The sequence below is a fragment of the Diceros bicornis genome, unplaced genomic scaffold (assembly GCF_020826845.1).
Source record: "Diceros bicornis minor isolate mBicDic1 unplaced genomic scaffold, mDicBic1.mat.cur scaffold_54_ctg1, whole genome shotgun sequence".
Lineage (NCBI taxonomy): Eukaryota > Metazoa > Chordata > Mammalia > Perissodactyla > Rhinocerotidae > Diceros > Diceros bicornis.
This window is the reverse complement of record NW_026691418.1, coordinates 779,341-785,340: the sequence shown is the minus strand read 5'-3', so window position 1 is coordinate 785,340 and position 6,000 is coordinate 779,341.

Sequence of the window (6,000 nt, the reverse complement as noted above, 5' to 3'; positions counted from 1 at the left end):
AGAAGAAAAGAAAGAGAGGCTTGTGAAGATATTCCTACTGGAGTAATCAAGTTCATTGAAGAATGGTTATTTAGAGTGGATTTCTTTGTGTAAAAACTGGAAATGTGGAAATTTGTGGTGGGAATATGGTGTTTGTGAATTACTGATTTGTGAGCAGGAGAATTTTGGGTGAAGATAGGATCAGGGTGTGGAAATGAACGACTAAGGATGGAGTAGTGAATAATTTCATTAGAGGTGAGGCCCTGAAAGGAGCTCTGGAGTCCTTGGAACTCTGTGTCCCAATAACAGTGGGCTGTGGGGCACCAGCATGTGTGTATTTGACCATGACAGAGAGAGGAGGAGAGGAACGTCTTGAAGCAAGATGGCGGAGGGAAGTTGGTCTGGATTTGACACTGGATAATGACCTTGAGCTTTCTGTCCTTGTCTCACATCAGCTTGATGATGCCACTGAATCCTCTTCTCCACATGTGGTCCCTGTACCAGCAGCTCAACATCACCTCTTAGAAATGAAAATTCTCCATTCCTTCCCCAGACCTACTTGGGTTGAGATCCAGCAATCTGAGATTTAAAAACCCTCCAATGATTGTGATGCACAGTGTGATTTGAGACACATGTGTCCAGGGAGAGAAGGAGGGTGGAATATCCACGTGAGCTGAGAAGATTCTCCATGGATGGTAGTCTTCATTCTCCATTTTGTTCAAATTTCATATTTTATTTTTTTTTGAAAGAGAAAGCTCCAAAAATATTCTCCGAATTCATAGTGGAAACAGTAAGACTATGAAACTAAAACCATTCAGAAAACTGAAGATCTATGCACCCTGAAGCCTAAGCAGTTGCATATTCCAGAGGGCAGTTACTGGAATAACTTCCCATCCTGGCGGTGAGGTAAGGTGCAGTCAGTGGGAGGAGACCCTGGAGAAGCCCCAGCAAGTCTGTGGATACAGTAGACTGCAGGGACTCCAGGCCTGCAGCAGTGAAGGAGAACTCTTAAGTTCTTTGGAGTCACAAATACCTTCGAAACAGTCACACAGGCTGGTCCATGTGAATCCCTGGACCATGCCTGGGCTGAGGCATCTGCACACCAGCCCTGAGCCCACCCGGGCCACTGTCACTATTGGTCAGAGATGAGTCCAGGAATGGGTCTGAGTCGCTCATAGCCCCTCTGCAGTCAACGGACATCTTCTAGAGATATCAGGAGACAGACACAGGAAATGAAGGAAAGCATGGGAGAGACTGACTGTGGTCTCGAGGACAGACGAGATTGCCGGGGAGACAGAGAGAGCAAGGAGCCAAGAAAGGCATCCTGAAAACACAGTGAGGAAAGCAACATCGGTGCTGAAGAAAAGGAGAGTGGTGTCGTTGAGAAATTCCCCATGAGACAGGCTTGACTCTCACAGCATCTCTTTGTAACGTCCATCATGATCTTGACCTTTCATGGTAAACCTCAATTTTTATTTACCATGAGTTTTCTCCTTTTTATATTAAAATTGATAGGATAATTGAAGCTGAAGTATTAGTGTTTTGAACTTACATTTGTTTATTCTAGAACTTACAGTCAATGAAGTGATGATACCTACTAGAATGAGATTTGTCTTTGAATGTATATTAAATCCGATTCCATAAATTTTTATTATGATTTTTCATGTAATTTTTTTTTCAGAGAAAGATTCACCCTGAGCTAACATTTGTTGCCAATCTTCCTCTACTTTTTGTGTGGGTCACCATCATGGCATGGCTGCTAATGAGTATTGTAGGTCCATGCCTAGTAACTGAACCTGGGCCACCAAAGCAGAACATGCCAAGCTTAACCATTCAGCCAGGGGAAAGCACGCTGATTTTGCATCTAATTATAACATAAAATCCATCAATCTTTTTCTTCATTGTCACATGGTAATTCAGACATAGGTGATTTCTATATCATGAATTAAGTATCTCTTATCTGTTACCTGGCAAATTTGTGTAGCTTTGATTTTGGAATCTCCAGAATGAGCATACCCCCGGGGGCATTATTTTCCACTTAGAGAACCTTGGCAGTAGGCTCATTGTCTTCCTTCCCACACTAGATCCAGAGTCGTGGAAATGTGTTTCCCTTGCACACAGCACAGAGCACATAGGAATTACTCAACAAACATATGAGAAGTGAATATTTGGTGGCATCATCAGGTCATTCACAGAAGCCAGACTGAGAGAGAGCTTCCTTAGGTCAGGAAGGAGAAGCATTCCTTCATATTTGTGATGTTTTAGTTTGTAACATTGAAATGTGAACACCAAGTATACTGTTTTTATCAAAATTGTGTTCTGAAGGTTTTCAAAAATCTCTAAAACTCAGAGTAGAGAAAAATCAATCTCTGTGAACCTGTTACTTGCTTCAAAGATTGTCAACTCGTATACCATCTGGCTTTCATTATCTTCACACCAAGACCCCAAGAATTAACCAGAGGAGATGGCTGAGAGCACATCATTTCAGCTGTAAATATTTAAGTTTCTCTTACAGATGAGGGATTTTTGGAACACAAACAGAATAACGTTATCACACACAAAAATAAAAATGTCATTCGTATAATCAACTATCTAGTCAGTATCCAAATTCTCCCAGTTTTGTCAAGGTTATTTCCTGGTTTTACATTTTATTTGAGTCAGGATCTTAATGAAACCCTTCTTTTGCAATTGGTTGATCTGTTTCTGAAGTCACTTTTAATCTCTTAGTAATTCATGCATCTTGGGATTTGGGTGGGATATGAGTGTGTGTGTTTGTGTTGTCTACATCGATGTGTGAATTCTTACTTTCCTGGATGGCAGTGCCCTGAAAGGAAGGACCTGGGCTGTGGGAACCAAGATTTCTACTCTGCTTCTGGCTGAACTGAAAAGGCCTCCCTGGGTGACACTTGAAGCCTTCAGAAAGGAGGGGAAGAGGTACCAAGGAATTCAAGACAATGGCCCTTGTCTTACAGGGTGTTTCCAGGGCATGATGTTCCAAATGGCTGGTGCTAACCCTTTAGCTCCAGGTCGTCGTGTGAGTTCTCGGCATGAGCTCTGAGCGGTGTCTGTTAACCACCCACCTGGGAAGCATTTCACCATTTTAATTGGTAAGGTTGTGTCTGTTGTGTCTAAGATTGGTGGCATTCCCCTTCTGGACCAACTTCTATACCTGCCCCTCTCCTGCCTCATCTTTCAAAACTCCCAACAGGAAAGTTTCACATCCCTGTAACACAATCCCATATAACCACAGCACAGACTGGGGAAAAGAACACAGCCGCCCCAGGGAGTATGTGCTCTATGCCCTCAGGCCCAGCATCCCCTTTGGGACAAGTCAGTAACAACACGAGTGAGTGTGTAAACTAGTGATTATCTGAGACCAGGGACCTCAGAACCACATGCGCCCAGATGTCACCCAGGGCAGCAAGGGATAATCTGGGTCATTCAGTGGACAGGATTAAGGTCTATTGTACTGGCAAACCAGAGCTTACCCCTGATCCATGAGGACCAGCTGGGGTGGAATGGCCATGATGATTCTGACAGAGAGGCTGGGGACCATCTAGGAAATTTCTGCCCAAAAAGAATCATACAAGGAAGTGCAGGGATGTTGGAAATCCTAGTTCACTGGGAGCAGTTAGGTTTATGGAACAAAGTCCTGCTGTAGATTTAAAAGGTGCATCATGAATCTTTCCTTCTGGATATGAAACAAGCAGGAAAAGGACTTCCAAGGGCATGGACCAGGATCCCAGGAGGATTCCAATCTAGTCGAAGGGTGAATAGGGAGCCCTAGAGGCGGCCTGATGGGGATGTCCTGTGGGCCCTTAGTCCATCTGCACATGGTCTTCCTCTGTCCTTTTCTGTTACACATGCAAACTTTTATCTTTTTTTCTCATTTAGTGTTGATGCAAATCTAGAGACTGGTTAGAAAATGGCAAGTTCCAATATCTGATCAAAGAAACCTCAACAAGAGAAGAAAAAAACATTCCTTCTTTCTGGAAAGCTGTAGAAAGACAGCCACTGTCCTGGGGAAGGACATGGTCCTGGTAGGTGCTATTTGAAAGACAACCACATTTCAGTGGTTATTGCTCTGCCTGGGAAAGTCCCTCCAACCTCTACATCCAGAGAGATCTGAGGGGCTGTCTCTGCTCCTGGCCCAGGTGAACCACACAGAAATGCACCTGTCCTCTGAGGAAGGGGGACGTGAGGGTTTCATTCAGTAGCCAGGGAGGAGGTTGGCCCTCATCCCTTCTGCCACATACAATAAGCTGTGACCATACACAAGTTCTTAATTCAAGGAGGAAAGTGAGATTCTGTGTCTCATTTACATGAGCATAAGAAGTGAAAGAACCACACCACAACACTCAGGCTGTGACAGAAACAGGATATAACGTAAGAGTCAAATCTACCATTTACTAGTAAAGAAATAATATCACTCCTCCCCAATTGGTTAACAGTCGCTGGGGTGCAGATGTCAGGGAGTTGGAGGGGGTGGTGCCCTCCCTCTGGGGCTTTAGGGGAAACCAGGGAAAGTCTTAGGATGTCCTCGTTCACTCAGGGTGGGAAGAGCTGGCCCGGTACACCCTGAGGGCGCCAGTGTCCCTGCTGGTCAGGAGGAGCTGCACTTGAGGTCTCCAGAGTGTGACGGCTCATCGCCAAATGCATGGCGGCTGAAGAGAAGAAACAGACTATTTTGGGGTACCTCCCCGAGATTCATGGCACACCTCCTTGCCCCCCTGCACTCTGATCCAAACCCTGTGCCGTGTGCTGAGTCCATCAACAGCACCCCGTTTGTCCCTGATGCAGGAGGCATCATTTAGCATCACTCATTTCAGAGGAGGCAACAGAATCCCAGAGAGGAGAGGGGAGAGGCCCGTCCCAGGCCTGGTCAGCAGTGGAGCTGTGATCCAGGCCCATGCTTAGCCTGAAGCTGTACTGAGCCCCTAGATTCAGTCGCTGCTGGTCCCAACACTCACTCGGCCCTAAAGTGGAGGATGTCTGGTTCCTCTTTCTCTTGAAGAGCCGCATTTTGCTCGCCTTCTGGTGTGCGGGCTCCAGCTGGCAGGAGACCCAGTAGCTACAGGACAGAGTGGACCTGTGAGCTGCCAGGAGCCACACCTCAGGTGCCCCTCCCAGAGCCTACCAGCAGCTGAGTCCCAGTGCCCCATGGGTCACCACGCTATGAGTTCTGAGGCTGATTAGCGAGCCAGACCACAGCCTCTGGAGCTGGCCATCAGAGAGAGTCTGCCCTGCCCTCACCCAACTCCTGTCCCCCTCACCTGTCATGGACACTGATGAGCTCCATGGCCTGGAACCAGGCCCCAAATCGCTCTTCGGGCTCCAGGTCACACGCATTTGCAGCCTGCTGGAGCAGCTGGATCCTCCTGATGACTTTGAATTTCTGGGAGGAAGGACAGGATGAAGATAGGGCTTGGGTGGGGAACACTGCCAGGGACTTGTGCAGAGTGAGGATCTGGTCTGGGGTCTGTGCTCACTCGGGAACCCTCCTTCCTTCCCACTCCAGTCAGGACTTGCCTGTCCTCACAGTTGGCTTGAATTAGTTCCTCATCCAGGAAGGTGTCCTTGATGCCAGCCCCCCCTGCACCCACCAACATGATGGGATACCCAGCTTTGTGGATCTGACCCAAGGGATGAGGCCAGAGAATGTCTTGCTAGGGGAGGTCTGTGATTTCCACTTCCCCACCTTCCCCACAGCTGCTCACCTCACACCCTTTCTGGAAGTTGGCCCGATTCCCTGGAAGGGAGACAGCCAATGTCCATCAGAAACAGCCCCCTAAGCCCATAACTAACTCCCATCCCACCCCTTCTCAGGCTGCAGGAACGTCAGGGCCCAGCAGAGGGCAGACCTTCCACAAAGAGAACTTGACACTGGGCCAGGCTTTGGGCTCCAGAGCGGGAGGGACAGGGGAGCTGAGGCCAGAGACCTTATGTAGCACACCCTCTCTGATGACAGATGGGGAGACTGAGGCCTCAGGGAGGAAGGGACAGCTGGACCACAGAAGTGCT